Source organism: Triturus cristatus, chromosome 5_1 (genome assembly GCF_964204655.1).
Source record: "Triturus cristatus chromosome 5_1, aTriCri1.1, whole genome shotgun sequence".
In the NCBI taxonomy this organism is placed as follows: Eukaryota; Metazoa; Chordata; class Amphibia; order Caudata; family Salamandridae; genus Triturus; species Triturus cristatus.
In genome coordinates, this window is record NC_140587.1 from 430,704,452 (window position 1) to 430,726,750 (window position 22,299).

Genomic DNA, 22,299 nt, shown 5'->3' on the forward strand with positions numbered 1-22,299 from the left:
AGCGCAGATGTCTGTGATCCATTCCGTCCGAGACCTGGATGCGGTGGAACATACTACAGACGCCCTTATTGTCGACGCCTTTCGTCAGTTCTATCAACGCCTTTACACGAAGGGAGACATCCACTTGCACGACCCAGGAGAATATTTGAATTATTGTAGTATTACTCCCTTGCTCAAATCATCGGCCGACAACTTAGATTCAGCTATTCGCATCGAAGAGGTCATATCGGCAATAGCGCGTTAAGGGTAGCTAAGTCACCGGGACCAGACGGATTTTCGGCGCTGTTGTATAAAATATTCTGTGTGGAGCTGCCTCCCCTTTTAACAAGGCTTTTTAACTCCTTCCTCGAGTCTGGGGAAGTGACGCCTTCAATGTCAGAGGCAGCAATTTCTGTAATTCTTAAGCCTGGTAAGGAGGACCCTAAAGATTGTGGGTCGTACCGGCCAATCTCACTTCTCAATATTGACGCGAAGTTGTTCGCGAGTGTTTTGGCCTCACGCCTCAGCCCTCTTATGGATGATCTTATAGACCCGGACCAGTCCGGTTTTTTTCCGACGCAGCAAGGTGGGGACAACACTAAATGGCTCCTCCACCTCATAGATTTAGTACACCGCTCACACACTCAGGCCTTCTTACCCTCGATTGATGCGGAGAAGGCCTTTGACCGCGTCGACTGGGAGTACTTATTTGCAACTCTCCACGCATTCGGATTCGGCGATAACTTCATCCGATGGGTCCGTTGCTTGTACGTCTCTCCCAAGGCAGCAGTGCGGGTTAATGGTTGCAAGTCGACCCTCTTCCCCATTGCCCGGGGCACGCAGCAGGGCTGTCCCCTGTCCCCACTTTTATTTGCGCTCTATATGGAGCCTTTCACCCAACGCATTCGGTCCAACCCTGACATTGTAGGTATCAAGTTTGGAGCTGACGCACATAAGATTAGTATGTATGCTGATGATGTCATTCTCTCGCTCACACAACCTTGGTCAACACTACAGTACCTGTCTAGGGAGCTTACTGCCTTTGGGGATGTCGCAGGGCTCAAAGTCAATTTTGCGAAGTCGCAAATTCTTAATATCTCTATCCCCGGGTCTGAGGTTCAGGACCTCCAACAAGACTTTGCCTTTCAGTGGGTGCATACGGATATCACATATCTGGGCATTTGACTGACTTCATCCATCGCTAAGACGGCCGCCCTCATTTATGCACTATTGATGGAGCACACGGTCAAAGCATTGTTCGCCTGGTCACGTCTCAATTTGGCATGGTACGGAAGTTTAGCGGCTGTGAAGATGACGGTGCTCCCACGCATCATGTATATCTTCCAAATGCTCTCTGTGAGTCCTACCCCAGGAATCCTTAGGAAATTGCAAGGGCTCCTTTGCAAATTTTTGTGGGATAACAAGAAACTGCAGCTCACGTTGGCTCTTGTTACCTCCTCGAAAGCCCGGGAAGGGCTTGGCTTCCCGCTAGTGGGTGCTTACTACCAAGCGGCTTGCCTCCGTTACATCACGGTATAGAATAGGCCCCTGTCCAGTAAGCACTGGAACTTTATGGACCAAACAGTGGCCGGACGAAACATCTGGCGCGAGATATGGCTTCCACGCAGGCACAGAGCATGGGGTCTATACTCCTCTCCGTTTCTTTCTTTGTTTCGTATTTTGGATAAAAGTGGTATATTCGCTGGGTGCCTTCCGATTTCTCTGAGGTTTGAATTCATCGCGAGGTCGTCTTCCCGGATGTAGACCTGAACGCTGTGTAATACCCTTCAACTTTCGCTCTGCCGGCGCCCTGATGTAGGCAGCTAAGCTGTGTACTTGTGATCTTCTTTCTACCACACAATAAAAATGATTGATTCTAAATAAGTTAGTGGTTTTCCTGGACATTTGGTGTTGCGAGAAAGCTCTTCTTTTTAACTGTACCTACCGCTCATTGATTAGTGTGTCTTTTGTAGTTTGCCCTATCATTCCTTCTTTACCATCCTGATTTAAGCCCACTTGCAATGGCTTAATTCACCTCATGCAGCAGTCAGGTTGAAACGACGACAATGATTTTCTAGCCTGAATTGAATGAGCAGGAGCCCCCCGCGCCTAGAGGAGGGGCGCCCTTAGTTGTACCACTAGACTGAGCCTCCTCCAGGCTATGAAGCGGGTGGAATTAATGAGGTGGGCTGCTGATGTCATTAGGGTACGCAGGAATTCCTGGGCAAGTTATTTAAGGCTGTGCCTAGGAGTATTCTGCCTCTTTGTCCCCTCAGACCTCCGGCAAGCTGCAGAGGCCCGTCGTTGACGAGGAGATCCAGTCGGTGGTGTGCTGCGTGTGTCATGGGAGGTTTGAGGGGGCCTAGGCGTAGTCATGTAGTGTTAGGTTAAAATAACAAAACGTGTTCCGATAAAGGTATTAAGCGCTGCAGGAGTAGCGGGGCTCACTTCTAGGCAGTATATATTTAAACAATTATTTTCCGTTGTAGTGCACTTTGTAGTTTGAAACGGGAGGTAAGGGATTAAGGGCCTCGCCGGAGTGGGAGTGCTCCATCACAGAAAGATGCTGCTTGTGGTGCGAGGCATCCCGCTGCCATATGCAGGGGGCGCGCCTTTGTTCTGGTTGCACAGTGGGGGTCGTCAGTTTCTGAGAGGGGCTCGGGGTCACGGTGGTGACTTCAAGATCCGGAGGCTGCCGTGAGATGAAGGGGGCATTGGGACCACGGACGTCGGGCTGTGCGCGCCTAGTCGGATGGGAACCTCCGCGCAGTTGTTGGGCAAGGTTTAGCAGAGTGAATTAAAGTCGCTTACCTGTAGGAGTCTACGGGTCGTCCAATTCGTTGGGAGGACGTGCAAGGGTATGGCAGAGCTCCTGTGGTATTCCGCTATGGAAGACAAGTCGGCACCATTGGGTTGAGCGCAATGCTCGAGGAGGGATCTTCACTTTGATTTCGCGTAGGAGCGAGGCCGCGTCAGAGTGTTGTGGGGGCGTGGCCCTGTGGGCAGGGCGCTCGTTTTTGGCACCAGGGAATCCAGGTTCGTGCCCCAGTGGGGGCGCCTGGATGTATTGCAGTTCCTTACTTGCTTAATTTCTGAGAATACCTTTCAAGTAATTCTAAACATTTATCGACGCGCTTTTTGTTAAACCACGCCCTTATTGCATCGGCCACGCCCTTTAGAGGGACCTCGTAGTGTTACCAACCTACTTTTTTTTTAAGCTCTTTTTATTAACAGTCATCGACTTCAGATAGAAAATATGGCACATTACAATAATGTAGATACTTCAATTAGGTACATACAAAGTTAGCAATGATATAGCACTGTGTACACTATGGGACAAATTAAGGCAAATGCGTGTCTTCCGGGTCTAATTGCAATGGTCGGGTACAAATGTTGCCTCTGTAGCGGTTCCATGGCCCCCATATCCGGGACCACTTCCTGGGGCATCTTCGGGCCACATAGACAGTCTTTTCACTGAACATGCACCAGTTCATATTGATCTTCCAATCTTTCAGCGCTGGAGGGGCTTCTGCCCCCCAAGCCTGGGCTATGTTCCTTTTAGCCACCATAAAACCAAGGGTTGCCCATTGTGTTTGGTGTACATTCAGGTCAGTGGGCTCCCATATGTTGAGCAAACACCTACGCGCCTCCGGGAGCAGGGGGATTCCCAGGACATTCCCCACCACTCTATGAATCGCACTCCAGTAGGACTGGACAAGTGAGCCTTCCCAGATGATATGTAGGAACGTGTCCAACTGGCCACACCTCCTACGACAGTCTCCCGTGGGCGCCCTTCCCATCAACACTAGTCTAGGTCCCATCATGTATATTCTGTGTAGGATTTTAAGTTGGACCAGTCACAGTCATGCAGGGATAGCCACCACCCTGGGAGATGACACAGCCTCCTGCCAGTCTTCGTCATCCAGTTCAATACCGTCCGCCATCCATTTTTGTCCAAGCTGTGTGAGAGGGTCTTCCATATTATGAATTAACTTATTCTAAATCAAACAGATAGACTTTTCCGGGAGGTGCCCATCTAATATCCTACTTTCCAGTGGAGAGGACTCGGGGGGGAGGAATCCTTGGGGAAGGCCGAGCGCAGAGCATGCCATATTTGTCTGTAGCGGAAGTGTTCTGAGTCAGCTAGGTCATGCTGCTCCTGCAGGGAAGCGTACGTTTTTATGGTACCCTTTTCCCACATGTCCTGGACGCGGGAGATACCTATCACATCCCACTTGTCGAAACGCTTTGTCTGCCATAGGTGTCCCAGCTTTGCAGAATCCCACAAGGGAGTGGCCAATGTCAACTTACCCTCCCAACTCAGAGATCTAGTGGCGGTGTGCCAGACAGTTTTCGAGTGTCCAGTGGGGACAGATAGTGCAGGTCGAGGAGGTTTGGAATATCGTGTTCTATAATAGTTCCCACCTGGGAGCAGCCACCTGTCCATTCGATAGCCAGGATCATCAGGGGTTCCATAGGTGACATGATTAATGGCGGCCAGATGGGCGGCCCAATAATATTTCTTAATGTCAGGAAGGGCGATACCTCTGTCATACCATTTCAGAGTTAGTTTACTAAGAGCTTTGCGTGGCGGTTCATTCCACAGAAGCTCCCTCTGAAGTCATTCAATTTCTTTAAAATAAGCGGGGGGACTGCTTCTAGTGAGTTTTGCAGGGCGTAGAGGAAGCGGGGGAGGGACATCATTTTGAAAAGTGCGGCCCTCCCCAAGAGGGACAATGGGAGAGTTTTCCAACTGGCAATGTCTCGCTGCAGACGATGAAGAGGGGGAAGAAGATTATTGTTATATTGGAGTATAGGATTCAAGGACACGAATATCCCAAGATATTTGAACCCCGATGTACTAATTTGGATTGGGCAGTTGGAGGGCAAGGCAGGCACTCCCCCATAAAGAGGATACAAATGGGATTAAGTCCAATTAATTTTGAATCCGGAGTATCTACCAAAATGTCCAACAAGACAATTAAATATTTCTGAGGGTTAGTAAGATATAATAGTATGTCATCGGCGTAAAGTGATACCCGATCTTCCCAATCTGCTGACCAGCGGAATCCTCGAATCAATAGATCCTGTCGGATCCAGGCCACATGCGGCTCTAGTGCCAGGGCAAATAAAAGGGGGGAGAGCGGACAACCCTGACGGGTGCCTCGGCTCAGAGTGAAGGTATCCGACTGCTTATTATTGACAACGACCTTCGCCAGTGGCGCCGCATATAGGAGACGGACCCAGCTGATGAATTCCTCACCGAACCCCAGCTTCTGGAGCACAGTGAAGAGATAGGGCCACTCAAGCATATCAAACGCCATAGTAGCGTCCAGGGAGACCAAGACTGCTGGTTCGCGTATCGTATCTGCTCTGCCAAGCACCCCGTGTACACGGCGAAGGTTTAATGCCGTATTCCAGCGTGGGATAAAGCCAGATTGATCTGGGTGTATGAGAGTTGATATGACTTTTACTAGGCGATTAGCAAGAACCTTCGCAAGGATTTTTGGCTCAGCATTAAGAAAAGAAATAGGCCGATATGATGCACAGTCTGTTTTTGGTTTCTCTTCTTTGTGAATTACAACGATGTTAGCTATGCGTTGATCTAGCGGAAGTTCCCCCAACTCCCTGCTTTCCTCGAACATGGCTTTGAGGTAAGCTGATAGTTTGTCCGGGCAGAGTTTATATAATTCTATGGGTATCCCATTAGGGCCAGAGGCCTTTCCAGATTGAAGCGACCTGATAGCCTGGGCAATTTCATCTTTGGTCAGAGAACTGTCCATTAGTTGCTTATCTGTCGAGGTGAGGGTGGGCAGAGTGATGTCTCTTAGTAGTTCGGTGGAGTCTACCTCGGCATAGGGCGTCCCCGCCCTATAAACGCTTCAAAATGTGCGGCGAATTGAGAAGCTATGTCTTGGGGTTCTACTATGTTGGTGTTAAGGGCATCGTGGAGGACCGGAACCAGTCTATTTGCCCATTCTTGCTTATCCAGCCAAGCTATCAATTTCCCTGGCTTGTCTCCCAAGTCATAAATTCTTCCAAGCTTTTCCTTTGCCTAAATGTCGAGTCAAAAAAAAAAAAAAGGGGGACAAACTCAAAAAATGTGTACTTTGAATAATGGAAGATGGACGACTTCCAAGTTAATCCATCAACGTGTAAGCACAATAAGTAGCGACAACCTCCAAGAGGAAGTCATTATTATGTTCTGTAAAAGATTCCGCCATCCATTCTAACAAAGTAAATGAACATACATGTTCCTCGATAAATGGAGCCTTTAGCACAATCAGAGGACAACTTGCGTGTTCTTCAAGATAACTTCTCGCCAAGAAGTCATACGCTGCCGTATAGATGTCCCAATTCCCTAGGACTCCATGTGCCGCTCCACAGACCATAATCCCGATACCAGAACAGTCCAACTCATGAGCCACTAAGGGACTCATCAGTCAATCATAATCCGGGGCAGGAGACACCAAGTTTGACAGGCACAAATCCAGAGGCCATTCGAAAGTACAATCTAGGCAATGAAAAACAGGTTGCACGCAAGTAAAGTAGGAAAACGGGAAGGACAATCCATAGGGTACGCTTAAAGTTGCCAGTGGTAACATTCCATAGTAATCAAGCATCCGATTACGAAGATGGAGCAGCCGGGGCAGGCTGACATGTGACACATATTGTGCAGCCATTGCGGAGCAAGTAGACCAACAGGAGCCCACCAGCCGTGAGGGCGAGAATCAACGGAAGCCCGCCAAAGACGCTGGAAAAAATAGAATGAAAAAATGCCGGTATCAAACCAAAGATTGTTTGGAAGGAGGTCACGAGGCCGGAGCCCACAACTTTGAAAAAATGCGCCAAGCCAGTTGTTGACGAGGCATTGAATATAGTGTGAATCAGAGCACCGAAATGAAGGGGGAGATCAGTATTTAAAAGCGCATGCACCTCGGTGCGGGTGTTTGCTACGTGAAGGACGAATGTTTCACGGGAGGAAGTTAGAGCGACCTCTTTTTGAGACAATAGAGCTCTTATTCTGCTCATCTGGTTGAACTCTGCTTTCAAGGTTGGGATGGAAGTTCAGATGGATACATCCAGTCTCCCATGCGGGGGCGGGAAAAGGATATTTTTACAGCAGACTACTCGTTGTGAGACAGTCACAATGTAGGGAATTCCCACTAGCATCCCGCAGCAAGCCTCATTATTCAAAAGCAAATAACTACCGTTAGCTAACAATGTAAAAGTGGGCGTAATAGCGGGCACAGGAATCCCCTTTAGAACACAAGCTAAATTCGGTGCCTGAACGTTGCATGCACCATGTAATTGGATGTGTCTACAGACTACTGAATGGTCAGGTGTGGAAGTGCATTCCTCACCTTTCAAATAAACTTCTTTACCTTCCCTCATGCATCTGTATGTAAATGGGAGTGACCAAACTTCATGCAGGAAAGCAGGACCCAATGGTTCATATCTGCCTAGAGCATAATGTTTCATACACAAACTGAACTTAAACAAGGGAAACAGCAAGGTGATTAACCCGTGGATAAGCCACACAGCGGAGTTCAATTCGGCCACAGAGAAAGGCAAAGGTTCCAACTTTTGAATATGCAGCAATGAGTATGTTGCATCTTTCATGGACATGAACTGTAGTTTTGTAGTCAGATTAAACGGCAGAAATAAAGACGATGTATTCATGTAATCCCAGGGAACTTTCCCTGCCTTCAACGTTTGCAAAGTCCATGCAAACTGCATTATAGAACGCAATTGATTGCGACCATGATATAAAACGGACATATCATCCTGTACAATATCCACAACAGATGAAACAATATTATCTAATGTATAAATTCTGGAAGAAAGGGTGTTAATGCTATTATCGATGACAGCTAGCACTTTTTCCAAATTTGCTTGATCAATAGCTCTCAATCTGGAAGCAGCTTCAATTTGCGATAATTTCGAAACTTCGTTATAAATAGCTTACACCCACCTTTTGGACCTGCCACCTACAGGACCCTTAACAAAATCATTCAAATCTATTTTGTCATGTAATTTTGATAAATGAAGTTTAACAGATGCCAAGGTGGAATGTTGCAGCCAGTTCTGACATAACTTCCCTACAGAATAGGTAGTAAGCGAATGGGAAGATTCAAAGCAAGGGTCCACTCTAACCTGTGTATATCCAGGGTATAGACCCAGAAAACGACGTTGACAGGAATCTGAGCTCTTCTGCCATATCAACCATCCTTCATGATTTAAATCGGAAATGTTGAAGGATGTATTAGTAATATATGACTGCAACGCATCAAGGGATAGATCTGTGTGATTATCCCAATTTGGATAAGCACCCAGATCAGGATTAGAGGGGAATTTAATCTTTTTAGAAGTAGCCAATCCAAAGCAGGTGGTTTGGAAAATGGAAGAATTAAAAAATAACATGTGGTTCGGGATAAGGCAAGCACGATGCAGAGACTCCGTCCCTTGTACCAGCCATGTTTTAGAACCCCAAACAGATTTAAGATCAATAGTATCTTTCCACAGCTCATATCCCCCAACAGCCAATTCATCCATAAAGGACTTGGAATACAATAATTTAGTGTGGGTCAGCCTAACTTTGGAAGCTGACTCCGGCGCAATTTTAAAGTAAAAGGTTTCAGGTTCAGAAACGCTGAAATCAGTAAAATATGTAAATATGTTCACTAAGGTTCTGGAGCTGCCTTCAATCGGTGCCGGACAATGTTCCCATTGCGTATAATTAACAACATTTCTAAATGTATTTGCCTTATGTAGGAAATGATTGCCATAGTGTTGATAGCAAAACAACTCCCCGTAATTAGCTGTGTCTAAATCCAAATCTTCAGCATCAAAAGCAGCATAATATTTCAAATCAGAAAAGAGTGCCTCTATGGCCTGGACGTCCCAATCATCAGAGCGGATGTTTTGTTTCACAAGATCTCCCATAGAAACACGAAGTACATTGGGAACATTAATCACCTCTGTGGGACCATGAATTTGAAATTTAACAGCATCCCACACAATCACATCCAACACAGGCCAGGCAGTAATATTCACAAAAGTCTGGTCCCTTTTCATTATGTGCGATGAGGAGCGGGGACCAAAGTTCAATCAATCAGTCTAATTGCAGATCTTTGGGTGAGATAGTGTCCATTAACAAGACAAAAAAATACCACCATGAATCCAATGGACATAAATAAAAAAATACTTATGAGCATCAGCCAAATGTAAGTCCGGGGGGGATTAAAAAATGTCTCTTAAACCAAGTAGCAAAAATAGAAACATTCGATGGGGGATTGGAAGTCATAGAGGTAGTATCAAATGAAAAACGTGACTGGTCAACTGCAGTTGATTGTAAACCAGGCAACAACACATCTGTGGGATAAGCATACTCAGTATCTTCAGATCGACCACCAGCTGGTGGAGGCAACAAAGGATTAGTAACTGTATGCATCTCGATGGCAATGTCAGGCCTGGATGTAGACGCCGGAGCCAAAACAGAATTTCTCAGCATCGCTAGACAAGAGAGCGCTGGAGTCATACTAAGAAGAATCGGCCACTCGCTGTAATTTGACATTGTCAATGGAGATGTACCTGTTATCTTTGCGACCAGGAAGTGGAGGTAAAATGACTGTTCTTGTACCCTGCATGCCAAGCACTGGTACTGGTGCACGATAAGAGGGGCCGAACTCCTTCTTGTTCTCCACCTTCTCACAGACCAGGTCACCAACTCGAGGTAGCCAGCCGACTACCGGAATCTGAAGTGCAGCATCAGTCGTGGAGGGCAAATGTTCCTTTGCAAGACTGTCTCTGGTCTCTTGTAGATTCTGTAATACAGCACAGTGATCATCTACATCAAAGGGTGCGGCTATCGCCGCCATGTCTAGACCATCAAGGTCCGAGACAAACATCTTTATGCCAAAGAGCATTTCCTATGGGGTCCGCCCACCCAGAGACCTTCTAGGGAGATTATTAAGTGCACGTTGTACGTTATACAGATGGGCTTACCAGTTCCTGCCAGTGCCTAAAACCCTAGCTCTCAGGGATTGCTTTAAGTCACGGTTTATTCGATCCACAACACTATTGCCCTCAGGCCGGTATGGAGATGAAAATTTGACTTGGACCCCCAAAGATCTCATGACTTCTTTGTATACCTTAGAAGCGAACGCAGGACCTTGGTCAGAATGAAGGGTTCCACATGCGAAAATTCCCACAAAGACACGCAAATCCCTGATGACAGTTCGAGCATTAGCACTCCTTTGTGGCCATACCCAAAGAAAACGTGTGAACACATCCACTGCAACTAAGATGTACTTATACGCAGTATCAGAGGAGAAAGGACCGCAGTAATCTAAATAAACACACCCAAGCGGTTTATTAGATATGCACAACTGCGTTTGTGGTGGACGCGCAGCAGTCGAAGGTTTAATCTGCTGGCAAATGTCACAATTGAGAACATACGCACGAGTCTGTTTATACAATCCGCGCCACCAGTAACGTTGTTGTAAGAGAGTAACAGTTGCTGAAACGCCGGCATGGGCAGAGGCCATACCTTTGTGAGCTGCTGTTATCAAGGAAAGTCTGCAGTCCGTGTTGGGAATCAATCTGTCACCAATGTCATTAATTCTCACATAGGGAACTTTATCAGGACTTAAATGATAAGAGTACCTAGAAGGGAAACCTCTTGGGTAATTACTTCCCTTCTCTGTTGCCGCAATAGCTGCCAAGATGTCATCATCAATCTTACTTTTGGATCTTGTAACTGCTGCTACTAGATATGTTGCCACTGCTGTTTTCGCTGCTTCGTCAGCTAAGCTGTTTCCGACAGCGTGGACACCAACTCGCTGGTGCCCAAAAGTATGAATTACATTCACGAGAGGCAGATTCTGTTTAAGTTCTGCAACTCTAACCCAAAGCATTTTATGCTTAATTGTGCTACCCTTGGAATCACGATATTCATTCTGAGACCAAAAGAATAAATTGTCGTTAAAAGACTGAACACAGTAAAATGAGTCACTCACTATAAGAGTTGTAATTCATGGATCAGCAAACTCCAGTGCAAGCACAAGAGCACGTAGCTCTGCCAACTGTGCGGTACAATCACCCAATGACTGCGTATGCACGACATCAGACTTGAATTCACCATTCATGAAAGTACCAGCTACGATTGCGCAGGCGGCCGAGTAAGCATGCCTTGATTCCGTCGCCGGTTGCGCCGAACAGTCTGTGTAAATAATACAATGGTAATCTTCAAGCGGGCGCAAAGACAGAGGAGCTGGATGAACGAATTCATACTGCAAGTACTCCTGAGTCTGCAATGAGGCATCAAAGATGTGTGTGACATCCGGTGATGTCAAGGAAGTGGCCCACTGTATCCAATGTGGATGCAAAGCTTTAGAATTAGGTACACTGGCTTTCGTTACTGCCTCTAGAGCAGGATACGGAGTGACAACCAACATGCGTTTCCCTTGTGACAGTGCTCTCTCTTTAAGAATCGCCATCTGCACCACAGTCAAAACTTTTACGACAGTGGAAAAGCGCATTTCAGCCGAAGTTTACAGGTGTGATTTGTAAGCAATGGAGACTGTGTCACCCTCATTGAACGTTAAGTACGTGAAACCCACTGCACCAGGCACAATTCTTATTACCAGGTTAGTGTGGTTATCACGCGTCAATAAGTATTTCGAAGCAAGAAGGTCAGCCTGCAAAGATTGCAAGATAGCTGAATATTCTGGCAGCCAGCTTGATACGCTGGGTATAATCGGGAATGTAGGTACGCCCGAAATTTAGAAAACCCAGCAAAGATTGTAGTTTTTTCAGTGTTGTCAGAGCACGCAAACATGCGCACTTCTCCAGGAAGTGAGGTGCTAATCCTCGACCTTCATTGTTGAGCTCGTAGCCCAAAAACAATACTGTATACTCTGCAATGTGTGACTTTGCAAAGTTGAATTTGTAACCGAAGTCCGCAAACATTACTATGATGCAGTCAACGCGACACAGATGCGGCAATAATTCGTCGTCTGTGAGATAAATCTCATCAACATACGAGTACGCATCAGGGTCAATGCTCTCTAACAGAGAGACTACACGGGCGGCAAAGACACCAGGGCTGTTTTTATAGCCCATGGCTAATCTTTTAAACTGTTTTTGGTTGCCGCCAGAAGTAAAGGCTGTCCATTGACTGCTAATAGAGGACAGATTATGACTGAAAAAGCCATTGGATATGTCAAGTGTGGTCTTAAACCTTTTTCTCACGAGACTATCAACGAGGGCAGAACTGTGGGTATTCTGTACGGCACAGGTCCGACAATGAGAGTTCAAATGCCGGTAATCCAAAACTGGGCGGTACGACCCATCAGGTTTAGTAACAGTGAATAAAGGATTATTCATGGGTGACACACATGTTTCAATAACACCTTGATATTCCAATTGTTCAAAAATTTCTATGACGTGAGATCTAGATTCGCTGCGCATTGGATATTGGGGTTGCGGCTGGGGCATAGACCGTAAAGGAATCTCGTGGCTTGGCGATAATTTATCCCACCCAACCTAAGTAAGGTACAAAGCCGGAGCAAGCACCTGAGCCCATTCCCCCGCAAAGTTCTGAGCCTGATCCTTTGGCACTGTGTGCACGAAGGTTGGGAGGATTACCTCCTCCCCTCTAGGAGCGGCCAAAACGAAAGCTGGGGGCCAGTCCGCCTCTGCTAATAGAATATCATATGTAGAGGTCAGATTTTCCCCAAATTTCCCTTGTATGGTACCTTGTATGTCACCTTCTATTAAATGGACTATGTCATATAGTCTGTCAGGGGGAGCCACTCTAGTATCCGCAGTTTCTACAGTAATGAACATGTCAGTTGCTGTCGTCTCCAGATATAGACGCAGTGCTTGGTGCACTACTGTAACCTCCGCTGCGCTGTCGAGCAGCGTTATTGTCCATGTCAGGTTCCGAAGCTGCGTTCTCACTATCTGTGGCATACCTCACTGTTAGTGCAGCAACTTTCTTCTTCTGAAACGGGGGACGTTGACGTCCAAACTCGTCCTGCTAGCCTTTACCCTCAGGCTGACGGGGTTGCTCACGTCCTTGTTGGGCACCCCGTCCTTTGCCACGTTCTCCGCCACCAGACTGCGAGCCCGATGTTTCCTGTGAAGAACGAGGAGAACATTGTTCAGTAACCTGAAATCTATCAGGTGACCTAATTCTAGTGCGATCGCGTAAATCATATGTGCGTTCACTAGTCGCCTGTACCGGTGACGCGGGACGAGACCCCTATTTCTGTTGCTGCTTTTCTTGTTTCTTAGTTCTCCAATTCTGTTTAGGAAAAGCTGGACGATCGTCTTTGAAAGACGAACCCACCTTAGTTTGCCGTTGCACATCTGCGATTTGAATAGGGGGCTTAATTCCTAAACTACTGTGGCCTATTGTTCTAAACGCCTCCGCAATAATCTTAGGCAACTCTCGGGGCTTATCGACGTCGTCTACGAGGGCTAGACCATTCGCCACTTGAAAGTGTACCGCATCCCCCTTGAGATTGCCAAGGATGAGAGTGGCAACCACGTCGAACACACCGACAAGCCTCATTCCCAACTCGACAGCTGCCTCCGGCCCGTGTTGATCTTGAACACGTTTGATCACGGAAGGAAGTACGGCCATAGATGGGGTGCCGAAGCACTTCGAGTAGACCGCTGCAAAAACCTTACTCCAGTTCTCACAATCGGCCACTTCTGGGACTAAGTCTTTCTGCAAACTAATGGTGAGTATCCTGTGTTTCTCCACAGGAGTAGAGTGCGGAAATACTGCTTCCAGCTGGTCAAATTTCCAATAAGGCAAATCGTCCTTATTCTGGGGGCACTTGCCCATCACCGAATTAACCATGACGGGACTAATAACAATCCCAGCCAGGCCAGCTGGCTGCCCCGCAACAACAGGTGCCCCTACCTGCACATTGCGTGAAACGTATTGCACTAAAGCCTGATGTACTGTAATCAGGGCTGTATGGAGTACATTTAACTCATCCACCATAGCATTTAAATAACGAGGATGAGGTGTAAATCCGGCCAGTACCGGCCAAGTGGCCCCTGGAATGGACAAAGGGCCCAAACGAACCGGCGTAACCGTGTGGGGGAGGGCACCATTAACCCAAATACGATGCTGCTAAGCCGAAATAGGAATCTCCTGCATCCTATATGGCGTATAATTCGCTGGGACCTGCGTGGGAGTATAGGAGTGAAACGTACTATCGTCCGCATTCACCGCCGGCGTAGTAACCCAAGAGTAAAACAACTCGTAGGGATATGATGCATCGGCACTCACCACAAAGATAACAGCCATCCCGTCATCAGGCACTCCAAACTGCGTCAAATGACGCCGAAGAGGTGCGCGGCTATGTGCGGCAATAGCGACCGCAGCCATAAGGACATAGAGAAAAACAATCTATTATAACAGTAGCACAAGGGTTCAAAATAGAAAAACCTTTTTAATTGACAAGCTTGATTGAACCTATAGATTAACTATTAGGTAGGTCAAAACCGTCACTCCCGCTATCTGGAAACAAAAGTGAGGGCATCGTGGTCTAATATAAGCACTACTAAGGCATCTCAAATCATAAGACCAAACGTTAGGTGTGCCATGTTGCAGGGATTCTGCTCATGCACAGAACTATGCGCAGGAAACCAGTATCTCAGTGAATTGCGGTGTACCAAAAACTCACCTCAGTACCCAGAACCCCTATCCGACTAGCATCAGTGTCTCATTCGTTCTCCGTATCATCTCGAAGATACCAATGATTAGACAACCCAGAACAAGCGACTTAGAGTACTCTCAGGAATGGTGGGAATTAGAAATACCTGTTCGTTATTATTCTCATATCAGTACACAACAAAAGTAATCAGAGACACAGTAAAGTTTTAAAATGTTTATTTTATAAACTACGTGTCCATGGTGCAGTACTTTGGCTAACATAAGCAGACAAATGATTAAGAATAAAACCATCAGCATTGTTACAATACCTTAGAAAATGAAGGGAGAAATCATGTTACAAATGATAGTGGAATACAACCACCCTCCCTTCGCTAGTAAACTAGTATTATTAAATTATTAGACGGTCTCTAGGTTTGAATGGGGAACCCCATACCGTAAATATCAGCTTAGGTGAATCACATCACAGGATCAGCTTTGCTCTGTGTCTGGAAAAGGTCTTCTCCAAAGTGTCTATCTCATGCATGCAAACTGCAATATTAAAGGCGCTCGAGTTTCAGATATTTGCAGCTGTGTGCATGTTATGGCTAGAGCGTGGGCCGATCAACATGAATTCAAAAGCATACATTGTTTGTTGGCCCTGACTGTTGCTGCACACAATGTTCAGACCAAGGTCGCGGTGCACGTCTAGGGATGTGAACAACAGACCGTTCTCATGTGAAGAAAAAGCAAGCAAGCAGTTTTCATATAACATCTATCTACAGTGTCGTGTTCAGAAGCAGCAAAAGTGGCAAGGTGGCGTTTTAATATCTCAGACGCTTATGCTAACATAGCAATGTGTGGACCTGTAGTTCCGCCTCCACTACAAAGGGGCACATGCAATGTAAAAGAAACAGGCGTTAACATGTCTTAAAATACAAGCAACAGGCAAGTACCTCTTTTGTTGTACACTTTAATACATTGGGAAATTTATATAACCGGGCACGTGGGCTCCAATTTATGCTAGGTATGACTTTCTGCATCAAGTTAGGAGCTAAATGATTCTACATGTTCGTCCATTCAGTTGGAGGAATAAGCTTCTGTTATTCAGGGCCAATATGCTCCTTTGGGGGTGAAAGTGCACAGCGCAGATAATTCATGCCAGGTATCAGGGTTATGGAGGGGTTGTGGTGATCTGGTATTGATCCCGTGCCATTTGAGATGGTGGTTGGAACGTTTCCCCAATTGTTCGGTCGCAGCCCTGAGGTACAACATTTCTTGGTTGTTATCTTCATGGTGTTCTCATCCACCTGGTGACCATGTGATGTGTTAACTCATCCATTGCAGAGGCCGGAGTTCAGCCCCATGGGCACGGGTTCAGTTCCCGGTGGGTGCATCTAGCTTTTCATCTTGGCGGTGGGATGGTGGTTTAAATCTTTTCCAACTTTTCGGTTACAGCCCTGAGGCACAACAATTCTTTGTTGATATGTTGATGCTGTTCCGTACAAGGGTTGACTGTGTGGCGTGATTCACGTTCGAAAGAGTGATACAATGATTTCCATTCATCAAAGTAGCTATTGTCAATGCGGGGATTTGCAACCATCGCTAAGATTACTCTTAGCTCTATATAGGTGACAGCCCAAAGTTAGTAGGGCTAGTTATAGAAAATAACTAAACCGGCTAAGGGGTGCAGTCGGCTTGGACTGTTCACGTAAGCAATTTTTAAGGTATCTGTCTGCCATGTATTCCAAGATAGAATTCAGGCCCAGCATTAGTTACAATTACTCATGGAGTGCCGTCAGCCATGTGGTGAGTTGCTAAGAATTCAGTCACTATTGAGATAGCTTTACTTTTTTGCTAAATATTTATATACGGAGTTTCTCTTTTCCTTTAACTGGCTGCAGTCTTTCGTGAGGACTTATGGTGTACAATACAATTTGCAAAGGGGGCCTTAGGAACAAAATGCATTTTAAAAGCTCATTCGTCGTTCGTGTGGATGTATGGTGCACAATACTATTAACAAGGGGGGGCCTTGGATAAGGGATGCAATTTTAAAAGATCATCCCAATAAGGGGCATTTTGTTTGGAAGTTAATCCACAGGTTATGTGGGAATTGTCAGCAGTTTTTAGTAAGGACTCGTCATGTGCCTTGGAAAGGAAAGCCATTTTAAATGCTCACCTCAGTTATGTTTAGAGGTTGATTGACCATGTTAAAAGCTCATTCGTCTTTCGTGCGGACTTATGGTGTACAATACAATTAACAAGGGTGGGCCTTGGAGAAGGGAGGCAATTTTAAAAGCTCATCCCAATAACGGGGTATTTTTGTTCACTTGGGAAAGGAAATCCATTTTAAAGGCTCATCTCAATTATGTTTAGAGGTTGATTGGCCATTTTAAAAGCTCATTCGTCTTTCGTGCTGACTTATGGCATACAATACGATTAACAAGGTGGGGCCTTGGAGAAGGGAGGCATTTTTAAAAGCTAATCCCAATAACATGGCATTTTGTTTGGAGTTTAATCCACAGGTATGTGGGGAATCGTCAGCAGTTTTTAGTATGGGCTCATCGTGTACCTTGGAAAGGAAATCCACTTTAAATGCTCATCTCAATTATGTTTAGAGGTTGATTGTCCACTTTAAAAAGCTCATTTGTCTTTCATGCTGACTTATGGTGTACAATACGGTTAACAAGGGGGGGCCTTGGAGAAGGGAGGCAATTGTAAAGGCTCATCCCAATAACGGGGCATTTTGTTTGGAGATTAATACACAGGTTATGTGGGGAATTGTCAGCAGTTCTTAGTAAGGACTCATTATGTGCCTTGGAAAGGAAATGCATTGTTAATGCTCATCGCAATTATGTTTAGAGATTGATGGGGCTTTGCTTATTTGGGGTTTTGATTAATTGCCAAATATTTATATTGCAGAGTATCTTTTTCTTTTAGGGGTCAGTGGTCCTTAGTGTCCAAAGTTCCTGGGGAAGGACTGATGGTGTGCAACACGATTAACGGAGTGGGCCTTGGGAAGGGAATTCCCTTTACAAGCTCATCCCTTTAACGTCTATAGTTTTTGGGACTATATCTAATTGCCTAATATTTATCGGCAAAGTTTCTCTACCCTTTTTAATTGTCAGCAGACTTTACGAAGGACTTGGGGTGTATAACACAATTAACATGGAGTGGGCCTTAGGAAATGCGTTGGAAAACCGCATTCCAGCTACAGGTGGTGGATTACTTCTGGAATAATCCACAGGCAAAAGGAATTGCTGAGGAATCAATCAACACTAGGGTGGCTTTACTGAATTGCCAGTAATTGAGATACGGAGTTCTGCTTTTCATTTCAGTTATGTGTCAGCAGTGCTTCAGGAGGACTGAGAGTGGGCAACACAATTAACATGCAGTGGGACTTGGGAAGGAAATCCTTGGTAAAGGCTCATCCCACTAACAGTACAAATTTATGGGGCGTTAATTAATTGCCAAATATTTATCAGCAAAGTTTATCTTTCCTTTTTAAAGCGTCAGCAGTGGTTAGCGAGGACTGGTGGTGAGCAACACCATTAACATGGAGTGGGCCTTGGGATCCACTGGAATTTTCAAAGAAAACCCGCTACGTAGGGACCGAATACAACTTTGTGGAGGCTGCCTGTGTTCAGGCACCCCGGCGGGCTGGTGCGGCATGCGGTGCCCGGGAGTTCAAGGACAGCAACTGTTCGTTGTAGTACGTTGGGGCCTTCTTTCTCATTAGGCCGGCTCCACACACCACGGATTGCCTAATATCTGTTTCATTATTGCTTCGAGTGCGCGCCTTCGTGCCTCCGCCGCATACGGCCCTCGATCCTTCCTCTATTGCTATCACGTAAGTCCACCCTGTCCTCCGCCTCTCACTACTGTCCCTGCTAAATCTTCCCTCATTCTCCCTGATGTAGTATACCTTTCCTTATCTACTTCATTCTTTCTCATTAGGCCTTTTCTACCATTCTTCCCTCACCCTTTGCTCTCACCTACCGACCTTTTTTCCTACAACCTGGCCTACTACTTTTGATAAATACTCGCCAGAAATTCTTGATCCTCTCCCTTCTCACTTTCTTGCAATATTGTCCCTTCCTGATCATATTGCCTTCTACACGGTTCTTCACATGGTTCCTTATCATTTTCTCCATTCTGAACATTTCCCTTCCTCTGCATCATGACTCCTTATTCCTCTTTCGACTACCACTCCTTATCTAGGTTTTATTCTAACCTTTGTTCTCCCACGCTTCCTCCCCTCCTCCCCTCACTTCCCACCTCTCTTTTTATTCCCCTTACCTACCGAGGCTAACTTCCCAGGAATCCTTACCATCGCCTTGTCCTGAAGAGATCCCACTATTCGCATGGGGATCGAAACGTCGTCCACTCACGTCTCTAAACTACATACTGTACTGTATATTTGTTGATTGAGTATGAGACGCTGTTCTGACTTTTTCGTATCTGCAACTGTTCATTAAAAAGTTACTTTTTAAAGTCACCAGCCTGGGTTAAGGAAATCGGCTGATTTCCCTTTTACCTCATCATGGCTAGCTCACTTATTGAATTGTTTATTACTTGTTCCTAATCATAATTAAATTTCTTTCATCATCTGCACTGATCAATTGTTTGAACTCCAATTTCTTATTTTAGTAATTGTGATATTTATTGCTACTCTATTTGAATGGGACCATTGTTTCTTTAAAAAGCTCAAATTTATGGCCAAAACTACAGTTCAAGGGTAATCACGATGCTGTGAATAATTGTATATATCCAAACAGTATGGCTTTCTCATATTGGCCGTGATTCTTAAAACAATTAAGGCCAGGGTCCCAATTTTAGGGCGCCAGAGCCCGGACAAGGGGGAAGATGAGGTTTTCTGTTCAATGTAGGCATTCTTTGGTGGCAGAGCAAAGCAGCACTTCCATTAATCTGGCCGGAGTACAAATGTCGGGATTATGCCTATGTGCAGGTACCCCGGGGGCCAAAATTGCAATGCGGGGCCCAGGTTTGCCAAGTAATTCAACTATTTCCGGTAGTACATGGGGTCGGCTGGCACAATGTGCGCAACTAAAACAAGTCCGTAGGAGGCCACATGAAAAATCCAAGTTCTAGGGTATGGCCAAGGCAAAGTTCAAGTGGATTGCCTTGCCTATTCTTCCTTACGGCCATTAGGATAAAATGTGTAACTTTCCAGGTTCTGTCTGGTTGCTTTAACAAGCTATACAATCAAACGCCGTTTCCCCCTTCAGTTCGTTTTAGTTATGAAAGCTAGTGGGAAGGATCTAATGTCATTGGGAAGGAATCTGTTGAGGGAGGCCTTGTTCACACATGTGGTTAGAAGTAATACCGCAAGCAGTATGGGCCGAGGGTGTCCCTGTTCAGTCAATAACAACATCTGTAGAGCTGAACCATTTCATTATAGAAATCCCGGCGGGTGCCACAACAGGTCCAAGTTGGTACAATTTGCTCTAGTAGGTGAAGGGGACCAGTGCCGCAGAGAAGGGGTGCATCTCTTTGGAAATGCACATAAGCTCAAGCGTTATGGGCTGAGGGTGTCCCTGTTCAGGCAATAATGGCATCTGTAGAGCTGAACCATTTCATTATAGACTCCTGGTGGGTGTCACAACAGCTAAAAGTTGGCACAACTTGCTCTAGTAGAGAAAGGGAGCAGTTCCGCAGAGAGGGGGTGCATCTTTCAGGAAATGCACATAAGCTCTTTAACTACATTATACGGGTGGCTATGAAGGAGCACTGTCAGCGCCTGGGGGGGGGGAGGGCGAGTACGCCGGTTGGCTTCTCACCCTGTGGTGGAGCACTGACAGTTAACAGCAAAGGGGAAGGCACAACAATGGAAGTTCAGCGATTCAATGGACCCCAGGAGGGGGTAGGATCCACGTGTGCAGAGGGTTCGTGGGGAGGGGGGACCGGCCTGCCGGCGGTCCTCGACTCTACTGCCCTAACCCGCCACTTATGGACTGATATGAATCTTGGGGAGGCTGCCTGTGTTCAGGCACCCCCGGATGGTTTCTCCTATTGATCTGAGATGAATTACCTGGTTTGATGTGAATAAAAAGGCTACGCCCTGGACATTATGCTCTGTTTCTGAGAGTTCTTGGGCACAGTGGGGTGGAAGATAAAGGAAATGGCGAGGAGTGAATGTCGCGTTGTGCGCATACTATGAGCAGGCGCCCCTCACGCCTAGAGGAGGGGTGCCCTTAGTTGCGCCATGAGACTGAGCCTCCTCCAGCCTATGAAGGAGGTGGAATTAATGAGGTAAGCTGCAGAGGCGCGTCGTTGACCACCCACCCTACCGGCAGAAGAGCGAGGTGTCGGCAGAGGGCAGAGCACTGACAGTTAACAACAAAGGGGAAGGCAAAACAATGGAAGTTCAGCGATTCGATGGACCCCGGTAGGGAGTAGAATCCACATGTGCAGAGGGTTCGCGGGGAGGGGGGACCGGCCTACCGGCGGTCCTCGACTCTACTGCCCTAACCCGCCACTTATTGACTGAGATGAATCTTGGGGAAGCTGCCTGTGTTCAGGTACCCCCGGAGGGCCGGTGCGCTATGCGGTGCCCTGGATTGCAAGTAATGCAACTGTTTGCTGTATCGCGTTGGGGCCTGCCGGCACAACGTGCGCAGCTGAGTGGGGAGCTTGGCGGGCCGAGTTGGCCCAAGTTCAACAGTGCGGCCAAGCTCAACTGCAGGTGTAATGTTGTGCATAATTTTCTTACTCCTTTTGACATGTTGTTGCCGCTAAAGTGTACAGCCAAACTGAAATGCAAGTGTAATGTCGTGCCTAATTTACTTAATGCCTGTGACAGGTTTATGCGGCTAAAGCATGATGCTATGAATAATTTTATATATCCTAGCAGGATGGTTTCTCCTATTGATCTGAGATGAATTACCTGGTTTGATGTCAATAAAAAGGCTACGCCCTGGACAATATGCTTTGTTTCTGAGAGTTCTTGGGCATAATGGGGTGGAAGATAAAGGAAATGGCGAGGAGTGAATGACGCGTTGTGCGCATACTATATATACTTCCGCATGAGTGGTGTGTTAGGATTCAGCTACAACCTATTCTGAAATAAGGATTTTTGACAATGAACGAAGGAATCAATTTTTCAGACAGGCTAATGGCTCTGGCTAATCTAAGTTTTCTTAGCCATTGGTGAAAATTATACAAAATATTTTGTGAATTGTTATTACACCTCTTCTTTTCTGGTCACTATGCACATGAGTACTCCTTTAAACACTTTTCTTTGCACTTTTTGTGGAGCAACCATGAGAAGAGGAACTCTCTAAGAAATGTATATGTTACTAAAAATTCAGAAAATATAGATTTCTTTTACGATTTTAAACAGCCGTAAGTGTTATCTGTTCAAACCGGTTGTGTTTAAAACATTTGCTTCTCTTAGAATGCTATGCAGTCAGGCAGGTAAAACTTCCTTTTCCTGGTTTTGCCCAACCATCCTGTTCATGGTCAATATTTCTCCTATCAAACTTTGCTGAAAAGTCCCCAGATTCAATCAACCTCACAAGGGGTTGTTCCCTTAGATGTGGAAAGTGCATCCTTTCTCCTAATTAGTGGCTATTTGTTTTAATATTATTAATCCTGGAGATACAGGGAATCCTCTTGCTTAC